Raw genomic sequence first — 12,450 nt, 5'->3', positions numbered from 1 at the left:
GTTTTAAGGAACCGAAAGTGCCTGGCCGTAGGTGTGGAATGCATCTCTTGAAGGATAGTCTTTATGCAAGTAGAATTTGGCACAAGCACAATGCATCCCTTATAGCGTAATTCTTTTGAGTCCCATCTGTAATGAGCTACGGAGCTTGATGCTTCCTCCAATTTTTTTATAATCTTATTGGTCTCTAGATCTTCCTGCCATTCCCTCTTAATATCCTCAAGGAAGTCGTTGGTTGAAAGTGAAATGGTAAAAAATTCAGCTTGCTCGGGTAGTCACGAAAGCGCATCTGCAACAACATTCTCTTTCCGCTTTTTATAAGTTATTTCATAATCATATGTAAGAAGCTTTGTTACCCATTTTTGTTGCTTGGGGGAAGATATCTCCTGCTCTAAGAAATATTTTAGGCTTTTATGGTTGGTCTTGATTTAAAAACGTCGCCCGATCAAGTACGGTCTCCATTTGGTCACCGCATTCACAATTGCGAGCATCTCCTTTTCGTAAATAGTCATCTTGAGATGGGAAGGAGATATTGCCTTACTTGTATAAGCGAGAGGGCGACCATCTTGCATTAGTACAACACCAATTTCGACTCCGGAGGCATCGACTTCAATAACAAAAGTCTTGCCGAATTTGGGTAGCGCTAGTACGGGTGTTGTCATCATTACGGTTTTAAGTTTGTCAAAGGCTGTGATGGCTTTGTCCGACCATTGAAAATCATCTTTTTTCAGCAAGGAAGTAAGGGGTACACTGATCTTTCTATAGTTTTTCACGAACTTGCGGTAGTAACCTATTAAACCGAGAAAGTCGCGTAGCGATTTTATGTTCCTCGGGGTCAGCCAGTTCCACATTGCTTTAATTTTGGAGGGGTCCATCGACACACCTTCTTCTGATATGATATACCCAAGATATTCCACCTTCTGCTGAATAAAGCTATACTTTGATTTTTTGACAAAAAGAACATGTTCTCGTAAAATCGTCAACAAGTTGTAAGTGTTGAAAATGACTTTCAAGAGAAGGGTTGTAAATAAAGATATCGTCGAAGAAAACCAGCACAAACTTATGAAGATAATTCTATTGTAATTTTTTTTGGCAGCGAAGGATGGCTGGGAGCAGAAGGAGGTTTATATACCATGGGCCTAGGAGAGGTTCTCATCCTCCAAGCATCTTGGTTGAGCCATTCTTCTTGTATTCGGGCGAAAGAAATCGTAGCTGTCATTATACGGGGCTACCGCACCTTAACCTCCCCTTTTATCGCTGGCTTGAGTCCTTCGATGAATGTTCCTAACAATTGATGGTCAGTCCAATCACGAGCAAGGTAGGATAGCATCTCAAACCTATTTTGGCACTCTTGAATCGTAGAGGTTTATCGAATCTTTGCTAGTTGGCCATCAATATTTTCATACTCCGTAGGTCCGAAACAATTCAACAGTGCGTTCTTAAATTGATTCCACGTCAGAGCCCCATGATTATATTCCAGCCAATCATACCATTGAATAGCATCTCCTTCACGGTGGATGATAGCAATTTCTATCATAGCATCATCTGACATTTGGTAGTAGCCAAAGTAGTGTTCAACGCGCGAAATCCACCCTGCCGGGTCTCCTTCTTCCCATCGTGGGAAGTCCACCCTCATGCATGGCTGAAGCATGTTCGAGGGTTGTCCCTCCTTCTCTAGAGACCTCTCTGAATTCTCTCCTTGCTGAAATTTGGTTGGACTTGATGGTTGTCCAATTTTGAATTCTACAAACAAAGCGCGCAATTTGTCGTCCAAGCGCGATTCAATTCGAGATTCCCATGCTTCAAATTTGGCAATAATTGGATCTTGAGAAGCCATAGCATATGCTTATATATCAGAGATGTCCCTATCTTTTTTCTATTGATGGGTTAATGGCAAGGGGTGGTGGAAGGTTTAGAAAAATTGAGGATCATGGAAAGGTACTATAGTCGATTTTTACGTCTAAAGTGTAGCAGTTTGGACGTAAAAGGTCAGTGGTTTATATTGAGAATATTTTGACAAACCAATGGAAAATCCGCTATTAGGAAGTGTCAAAGTTTTCATAAAAATTTCATAGAGATTTGGATAGAAAAAATGCAATAGCAAGATCAAACAAACTGTGCTATATGGTTGGAATTTTGTAGTGCATCTAGCAATTTAAACGTAAAAGATCAGTGATTTATATTAGAAATTTTTTGACAAAACCAAAGGAAAATCTACTGTTAGGAAGTGTCAAAGCATGCTGTCATAAAAATTTCATTGAGATTTGGACAAAAAAAAAATACAGTAGCAAGATCAAACATACTGTGCTATGCGGTTGGAATTCTGTAGTGCATCTTTCATCGTAGAGATAAAAATTTTATGACAAAAAGTTTATGCAGCAATAAAGTAATGATATTTTTTAGATTTTTGAATAAGGATAACTAAATTATAGCAACAGCAAGATAGGAAACCAAAACCTATTGCAATTCACGGGGAGATCAAGGATGATCCATGATGGTGGAGATGATGGCAAAATTCAATGATAATCTTTTAAGAAATTGTGGGAATTGTTTTGGATGGCTGTGGAGGGCTGATAGATGACCATGGAAGGGCAGCGAGATGCCAAAAACACTGCCATGATACCAAGTGTTAGAACCCTAGCAAATTCTAAGCTTGGGGTTGATCTCTTTAGGGGATCGACCTCCTTGGAACTCTATAGGGGTTTCTTCCTCCAAGTTGCTGCTCAAGGTCTGCTAAAAGATTCATCTATTGCTTGTCAAAAGAGGATGAATACATGACTATTTATAGAGCTTTTAAACCCCGACTCCTAATAGGACTCCTACTCAAGACTCCTACTTCTAACTAACTCCTAATAAGACTCCTACTCTAAGAAGCAACCTCCCAATTAGGTAGATTTTACATGAATATCCCTTTCAATAAAACTCAATTAGGACTCTCCTAACTAGAGTCCTAATAGTCACAACGACTGAACCACTATAAAATCTTATTTGCATTTACTTTATGCTTTTCATTTACATTGCAAATCGATTTCCTACTCTCACTATGCTCATTATGCTTTCATACATTTTTAAGTTAAACATTTTTCGATACAGCTTTATTGAATGAAATTTCTGAATCGACATAAGTTTTACGAAAGTACTAATTCACTCCCCCCCTCTCAGTGCCGATACGGTCCTAACATTTAGTATTAGATCCAAGGTTTTTCTCATTTAGTTTAACACCCAAGAGGGCCACTCTATCATTTATCCTCCTATGTTCAATGGGATGGACTATACTTATTAGAAAACTCGAATGAGAGTTTTTTTATTTTTTATAGATTTGAATTTATGGAATATTATCAAAAGTGGTTTTCAAAAGTTTTCTAATCTAATGAATGAATGGAATGATTCGGAAATTTTTTTTCTTTAAATGCTAGAGCTATGAATGTTCTATTTTATGCTTTAGACAAAAATGAGTTTAAACATATTTCTTTATGTGAAACTGCATATGAGATTTGACACACACTGGAAGTAACTCATGAAGGCACAAATAGAGTAAAAGAATCTAAGATAAATCTTTTGATGCATAATTTTGAATTATTTCAAATAAAGCCAAGCGAAACTATTATTGACATGTGCACCCGTTTTATGAATGTTGTCAATAGTTTAAAAACTTTTGACAAATGTTTTTCTAATCTTAAACTTGTAAATAAGATTTTAAGATCCCTTCCAAAAAGTTAGGACTCAAAAGTAACAACAATACAAGAATCAAAGGACTTGAACAATTTTCTAGTTGAAGAACTTATCGGGTCTTTAATAACCTATGAAATGACATGTATTTCACATAATGAACATAAGAACAACCTTCTAAAGAATAGAAAGGATTTGGCACTTAGAACAAAAGAAGACCACTTGAACAAAAGCTCAAGTGATGATGATCTTGAACTCCTCACAATAAAATTAAAAAAGCTTATAAAACAAGAATATAAGAATGAAAATGAACTTTAAAAGGATAAAACAACTTGCTATGAATGTAATCAGCTGGGGCACTTCAAAAGTGAATATCCGTAAGTGAAGAAGAAGCTACAAAAGAAGAAGAAAACACTTAAGGTGACTTGGGACGATTCGAGTGCATCCGAATATGAGAAGCAAACTGACAAAGAAGAGGTGGCAAACTACGCCTTGGTGGCTTTTGATAATGAGATAAGTGACTCAATCAAAACCCCTTTACTTTACTATGAAATTACTTGATGTATTTCATGAGTTATTTTTAAATTAGTATATAAAATATAAAAAAAAGGGGGATCATGCTTCTCTTTCTAGTGATTTTGAACAATTAAAAAACATTGAGCATGACAATTGCATATTAACTCCTTGTATTTGTTAGGAAAAGAGTCAACACTAAGAGGGGGGGGGGGGGGGGTGAATTAGTGTAGCGGTAAAAATTACGTCGGTTCAAAACTTCGTTGCGATTAAATCCGTTTCCAACGAAAACCTGTTTCGTAAAGGTATTAACTTTGAAAGTGTATGGAAGAGTGTAGTGGATGTAAAGTAAGTAAAGTGGTTTATAGTAAAGTAAATTGCACAAGAGAAACACAAACCAGATTTTTATAGTGGTTCAGTCGTCGTGACCTATATCCACTTCGTCGATTCCTCTTCCGTCAAGGCCACCGGCATCCACTATCAGTCTTCTTTCAATAGGCAAAGACCAATTACCCTTTTACACCCCTCTTCTCCTTTTCATAGGTTTAGGAGACAACCTTTTACAATCCTCTTTTATAAGGTATCCCTCTCACACCTTCCTTAAAACACTCTCTAAGCTTTGGGAGGAGGAAACTCAACTTTCTAAGGTTTACAATTTTAGAATCATAGGGTTTTACTAAATATTTCTTTCTTATTCATGTAGGAATAGCTGGGGTATTTATAGGCCCCAAATGGATTCAAATTTGGAGCCCAAAATTCAAACCCTTGATATTTCAGGGTACAGGCGGTACCACCGCCTACAGCCGGACATTGGGCGGTACCACCACCCAAACTGGTGGTACTACTGCTCATACAGTCTCAAAGACTGAGTCTGGGTAGTACCACTGCCCAGACTGGTGGTACCACCGCCTGACATAGTCTTAGAGATTGTACCATGACGATTTTACCTGTTTGGTCACATTTAGGCCTTTCTCTTGGCCCAACATTGCCCAAACTTAGCCTAACTATCCCCTAATTGGGTTGGCCCAATTCTAATCCCTATTATGTAATAACAATGAATTTTAAGATATTTACTAAGCTAAACAAAGTCCGTAAGTCTAGGTTTCTTCTAGCGAGCTTTCGGCGAACTTCTGACGATCTCTCGGTAATATTCCAACGGACTCCCGGCAAGCTCCTAGACTTCATGATGATCTTCTTAGTGAGTTCCAACTAGCTTCTTTGGCAAGCTTTGGGACTTCTCGATCAATTCCGATAGAACTTCCGACGAACGTCTAGACTTTCGACGAACTCTCGAACTCCCAACGAAATCACGTTCTTGACTCTGGGACTTCATTTTGCTTTATCCCTTGCTATTATATTATAGTTAATCTTGCACATATAAAACATACTTCGATCTAGACAATTATTACTAAGCATGAATCATGTTGTCCGGTATGTCATTGGTCCATCGACGCTTCATCCGATTCTTCGGCGCATCGTCTTCTCTTGCGGCCTATTACCCAATCGGCTAGTTGACCTTTGCAACTCTGATTTTTGTGGCACAATATCTGCTCTTCTTGGCCCGATGTCTGAATCCATGGCCTGAAGCCTTCTGTCGATACATCAACTGATCCTCCGGCTCGACGTCCAATCTTCTGACATGTTTTCCTTCGGCCCAACATGATTCTTCCTACTTTAATTATCTTATCTTGATCAAAGCATCCTGCGTCACTCAAAATGTAGATCAAATCATAAACACTTATCAATTGGTTTCATCATCAAAATCTGAGATTCAACAGTACAAAGAGTTAGATTCACTTAAGAAGAAAAATATATTACTACAACAAACAAAATGATTTTGATTGAAAATACTTTATGTTTAATGAAATCGTGCTTGATGATTTATCGATGCATGATGATTTGAAGTAATGATGATTTTTATGATTTGTGGTTTATTGATCTTGATGACTATTGTAATAAATCTTATTTTTTAGTTTTAAACGATGATGCACGTTTTTGTTTGGCATAAAAAACAAAAGCATGCTTGTATGAAATAAATCACATAAATTAAAACACATAAAAAAGGGGAATGCATTATTTTTTAAAATGTCTCTATCTCTAAAATCTTATTAAGTTTTCAATAAGAGATTAATGAATCTATTTATATCATTTTGAATCTCTTAGTGATTTTGATGATTTGAATTTGAATGAGTTTTATCTATATCATGATCTTGAATTCTCAAAATTATAACTTGAGGTTTTCTTTATATGAATCAAGACCCCTTACTCTTTATTCTTGTATGATTCTTGCATTTTGTTAAAGAGAATATTTATCCAAATGAATCATGATTTTTTTCTTGATTTCTTGGAATTCATGACTTAAAATTTCTTTTGAAGATATTTTACTATTTGATTTCCTAAGATTTATTTTTAATTATTTAAGAGAAGATTTGTCAAAATGAATCATGTCTTTTGATATTCACATGATCTTTGATATTATCTTTCATGATGTGATTTTTATTATGTATAATTCCTTTGCATTCATTAATTGTATACCTCATCACCAAATTGATTTTTCTTGATATTTTTCATGTGATTGCTTAAACATTTACACCATTGTGTTCTTCCGTTCATATTTTTGACAAAGCTAAGGGGGAGAAATGTTGAATATCAGATTTTGATGATAAACCAATTGATAAGTGTTTATGATTTAATATGCATTTTGACTGATGCAGGATGCTTCGATCAAGGAGATAATTAAAGCAGGAAGGATCATGCTGGGTCGGAGGAAAACGTGTCAAAAGATTGGACGTCGGGCTGAAGGATCGGTCAACGTATCGATAGAAGGCTTCAGGCCATGGATTCGGGCATTGGACCAAGAAGAGCGGATATTATGCCAAGGATATCGGAGTTGCAAGGTCAATTGGCCGATTGAGTAATAGGTTGCAAGAAAGGACGATGCGCCGAAGAATCAAATGAAGCATCGATAGACCAATGACATGCCATATGACATGATTCATGTTTAGTAATAATTGTCTAGATCGGAACATTACCGAGAGATCGTCGGAAGTTCGCCGGAAGATCATCAAAAGCTCGCCAGAAGAAATCAGACTTATCTTACTTAGAATATGTCTTAGGAATTATAGTTAGCACATAATTAGAGTTGGAATTGGGAGGTAATCCCATCAACTCTGTTATGGGCCAATTGGGCCTAAAGTTGTACTGGTTTGTGCCGAATACAAGGCCCAACCAGGGTGCATAAACCTTGGCCGGCGGTGGCACCACCTAGAGAACAGCACCCCAAGAAATCTGGGTAGTGATACCGCTGGCAACAATGTTGCTAGCGGTGGTACCGCCCCTGTTCGGTGGTGGTTGTTAGGATCGAGAGCACTAAGAGGGGGGGGGGGGTGAATTAGTGCAGCGGAAATCTTTCAGCGATTAAAACGAAAGCTGCGTTCGTTCGATAAAAACTATTTTGATGTAAAAGTCGATTCTAAGATTACTTATGATTAAGTGCAGTTTACGTTTAAACACAGTTTGCGTCTAAGCGCAGTTTACGCATTTTGCGTCTAAATGCAGTTTGCGTCTAAGCGCAGTTTACGCAGTTTGCCTCTAAATGCAGTTTGCGTCTATATGCAGATTGCGTCTAAGCGCAGTTTGCATCTAAGCGCAGTTTGCGTCTAAGCTCAGATTGCATCTAAGCGCAGTTTGCGTCTAAGCGCAGATTGCGTCTAAGCGCAGTTTGCAGTTATAAATGGAGTCAAAACGTAAACGTAAACTGCAAAGAAACTCGTTTGTAATAGCGCAGAAGACAGTTTGCAGTTATAAATAGAATCAAAACGTAAATGTAAACTGCAATGTAAAGATCGTACGAAAACACCGATTTACGTCTGAATGCAGATTCGGAAAGATCAGAACTTAGAAACTTGTTCGTAAAAGCACAGAGAGCAGTAGCTATGTAGGAGGTTTGCAGTAATGATAAAGTGCTCAAAATAAACGCAAACCAGAGATTTAGAGTGGTTCGGTTAGTCTTGACCTACTCCACTTTTGGCTTCCTCCACCGACGAGGTCACCGACGTCAACTAGAGGCCTTCCTTCAATAGGCGAAGGCCAACTGCCCTTTTACAGTTTCACTCCTTTTGACGGGCTCAGGAGACAACCCTTACAGAACCTTTCTCTCCTCTCTTTACAACTCAAGACTTGAAGAACAGAAAGAGTAGAACTTTTGGACTTTACACAAATTTGAGCTCTTAGAATCACAGAAAAGATCAAGAATTCGGTGTAGGTCTATATCTTTTCAGTGCTGAATGGGTGGGGTATTTATAGGCCCCAACCCAGTTCAAATTTGGAGCTCAAAACGATCAAATCCCGGAATTCCGGGATTAGGCGGTTGCACCTCCTGACTGGGGCGGTTGCACCGCCTGGCAGAGCTCGAAGACTGAGCCTCTGGGCGGTGCCACCTCTGTCAGGGGCGGTTGCACCTCTCTGCCAGAGCTCGAAGACTGAGCTCAGGCGGTTGCACCGCCTGACTGGAGAGGTTGCACCGCCTGGCAGAGCTCGAAACTTGAGCTCTGGCGGTGCTACCTCTTGACAGAGGAGGTTGCACCGCCCAGTCTCGCTCGGAGACTGAGCCCTGGGCGGTTGCACCTCTTGGCTGGGGCGGTTGCACCGCCCAGCCTCGTTGGGAGACATAGCCTGGGCGGTGCTACCTCCCTGCTTGGGCGGTTGCACCTCCCACAGCAACCTGGGTCCGAATGGGTTGAACCATTCGACCCAATTTGAGTTCTTCAGGGGCCCAATTGCCCCAGGATTAAGCTAATGGGATCACCTCCCATTTCTAACTTAATTAAAGTGCCAACTACGATTATTTCCTAAGACATATTCTGCAGCTTGCTTCGGTGCGTCACTCGCTTCTTCCGACGAGTTTCCGGCGAACTTCCGTCGATCATCCGATGAACCCTCGGTGATGCTCCTGCGGACTTCCGGCAAACTCCTGGACTGCGATGATCCACTTGGCAAGTTCCGACGAGCTCCTTTGGCAAGCTTCTAGACTTCTCGGATTTGTTCCCGCAGAACCTCCGACGACTGTCCGAACTTCCGTCGAGCTCTCGAACTCCCAACGTGATCATTGTCATGACTCCGGCGCAACTCCTGCTGCATGTCTTACTTTCATCGTAGTTAATCCTGCACACTTATCTCAACACATACATTAGACAACAAATGACAATTGACTTCATCATCAAAATCCAAGATTCAACAGTGGTACCACCCACTAGTAGATCCTACGGCGGTAGTACTGCCCAGGAACGGCGGTGGTACCGCTAGTACCTAGGAAACCTGGGATGAGACCTTTTTAGGCTCCAAGTTTGAATCAACTTGAAGCCTATAAATACCCCTCTCATTCCTAGTTAACACACACAAGTATTGAGAGTAAAAAGGAAAGAAACTCTACTGAAATCTTGTGTGAAACTCCTCTCAAAGTTCTAAGTGTTAGAATAGTTTGAGAGAGGAGTGAGTGGGGGTGTAAGGGTTATCTCCTAAACCTAGTAAAAGGAAAAAGAGTTGTAAGAAGGAGGTTGATCTTCGCCTATTAAAGAAAGATCGATAGTGGATGCCGATGGCCTCGATGGAAGAGGAATCGGCAGAGTGGATGTAGGTCACGATGACCAAACCACTATAAAAATATAGTTTGCCTTTTCTTTTGTGTAATTTATCTTATTGCAAACCTCCTTACTTACTACTTTCAATATGTTTACGAATACGCTTTCAAGTTGAGCAAGTTTTCAAAATCGGTTTTATCATACGAAACGAAAGAAATTTTTAGAGCCGACATGATTTTTACCGCTGCACTAATTCACACACCCCCCCCCACCCCCCCTGCCTCATTTTAGTGCCGACTTGTTCCTAATAAGAAAGATTTGCTAGCTTGCACAATTCAAGAAGAAGAAAAAACTTGTAAACTTATAAAAATTCCTAGACTGCAAGGAAAGAAAAATCTTGCTCGCTTGCTCATCTTAAAAGAGAAGCAAGAATTGCTAGTTTGCAATCTCAAGGGAAGCAAAAGTGCTATCTTGCCCATCTCAAGAAGCTAATAATTGCTAAACTTGCACATCTCTAAAACTTGCTACCTTACATATTCTAAAATGATGTAAAACTTACTATTTACTATCTTGCAAACATGCTATCTTGCACATCTCAATAGAAGCCAAAATTTTGCTAATTTTTATATCTCAAATACTTACTAGCTTATATGTTCAAAACTTGCTATCTTACTAGCTTGCATATTTTAAAAATTAGCTAGTTGTACATTTCTCCTTTTTGTTGATGACAAAGGGGGAGAAGTTATGATAATGATATTAAATTATGCATGAAATACTCATGATATTATGATGATGCATACAATGAAAAGTTATGATGATCATATATAGTAGGATATTATGTACTTTGATATTTTGATACCATGATGATTTAAAATATTTATGATTTGGAATGATGCATGCAATGATATGATTACTTGATTATTTCAATATTCATAATACATTCATTGATGAAATAGTCATTATTTTCTAAATTCAAAGTTTCTATCAAAATGACATACTAAAAGGGGGACTTTAGTTTAAACTCCATCATCAATTGGTTGTCATCATAAAAAGGGGAGAGATTATTGAATCTCGGATTTCGATGATGAAATCAATTGATGAGTTAACGATCTAATCTGAGTTTTGAGTGATGCAGGACTAGTTTCAATCAGGGAAGACAAATCAATTAATGTAGTAGAATCAGATGTTGGGCCAGAGTGGAACATGTTATGAGATTGGACGTCGAGGTAAAGTATCGAATGACGTACCAGCAGAAGGACTTCGTGCCATAAGTTCAAGAATCAGGCCAAAAGGATTGGATATTGTGCCATGGAGATCGTGCTAGTCATAGGTGCCCAACAAGCCAATCACGTGAGTGATGGCACGTGTGACTTGATACGGAATATTTTTGCTTATTATATTTTGGTATTTATCACTTTATATTAATTATTACATATATGCATGTATATATTGTGATGTCCTTGGATCCGTGCAATGGGAATCAGATTATAATGAAATCACAATAATGAGACCGATTCACCTTTAAACATAAATCCTAAATAATCTCGGTCATAGGTTACTCGAGAGGGACATCGTGATAACCGGACAGACTGGTGTGCTGTATACCCGTCCATATGATGGATGCAGCTGGTCTCATAGCTGCTCGTGTGGGGACACTAGGGATACAATATAAGTGCTCATTGGAGAATGAGTTCACTGATTGATCTGCTTTTGGAATGCTAGATGGTTAATGATGCCTTATTATCAAACATCGATTCCATAGTCCTAGTGGTGTATTTGGTCCTTAGACTTGAGACATCAAGGATGTCCTGTATGAGTACTCCACTCTTTGATACCAGACTTATAGGTTTGGATATCCCAGATCTAGTACAATTGGTCATTGGGAGTGGTAGTCGACCTTACGAGAGCTATTGAGTATCGATAGAGGATCATCCACTCTGGACATCATGAGAGGAATATCCCATGTGTTCTTGCTTAGATAAATCCTTGGCCAGGGTCATTCGGGTTGAGAGAGAAAGAGTTCTCCGGGAGAATCCAATTAGAGCGAGACTCGAGTAGAAATCGTATGGGTCTGACAGCACCATGATCGATATACGGTCTCTAGGATATTAGATGGATGAGGGACTATAGGTACATAATAATTGAGGACAGACAGGTCCAATAGATTGGATTCCCTTGTATCGTCAGGGGACTACGGCATAGTGGCCTAGTATGTCCGTAGTCGATGAGTCGAGTGAATTATTACAGAGATAATAATTCACTAAGTTAGAAGGAGTTCTGACAAGTATGACTCACGGCCAGCTCGATATTGGGCCTAGAGGGTTGCACACATATGGTAGGTATTGCGATGAGTAGAGGTTCGGATATGAGATATCCGCTAAAGCCCCTGTCTTATTGGATATCCAATAAGCCCCTGAATTATTGGATCCCATGGACGAGATCCAATAAGAGCCCATGAGAGATTATTGGATAGAGATCCACTAATCTAAAAGGCTTGGGTAATTGGATGCAGATCGAATACCCACTAGGGGAGGATCTATTAGGTTTTGACAGGGGGCCTCTATAAATAGGAGGGATTCATAGTCTCATAAGCTAGAGCCTTTACTTGCCTCTTCTATTCTCCTCCCCCTCTCCACCTTAGAGCAGGCTTGGAGTTTTGAGGAGCGTCGTCGTAGCCCTGTTGTGTGGATCA

Source organism: Musa acuminata, chromosome BXJ3-8, assembly GCF_036884655.1.
Source record: "Musa acuminata AAA Group cultivar baxijiao chromosome BXJ3-8, Cavendish_Baxijiao_AAA, whole genome shotgun sequence".
Classification (NCBI taxonomy): Eukaryota; Viridiplantae; Streptophyta; class Magnoliopsida; order Zingiberales; family Musaceae; genus Musa; species Musa acuminata.
This window is presented reverse-complemented; position numbering follows the sequence as displayed.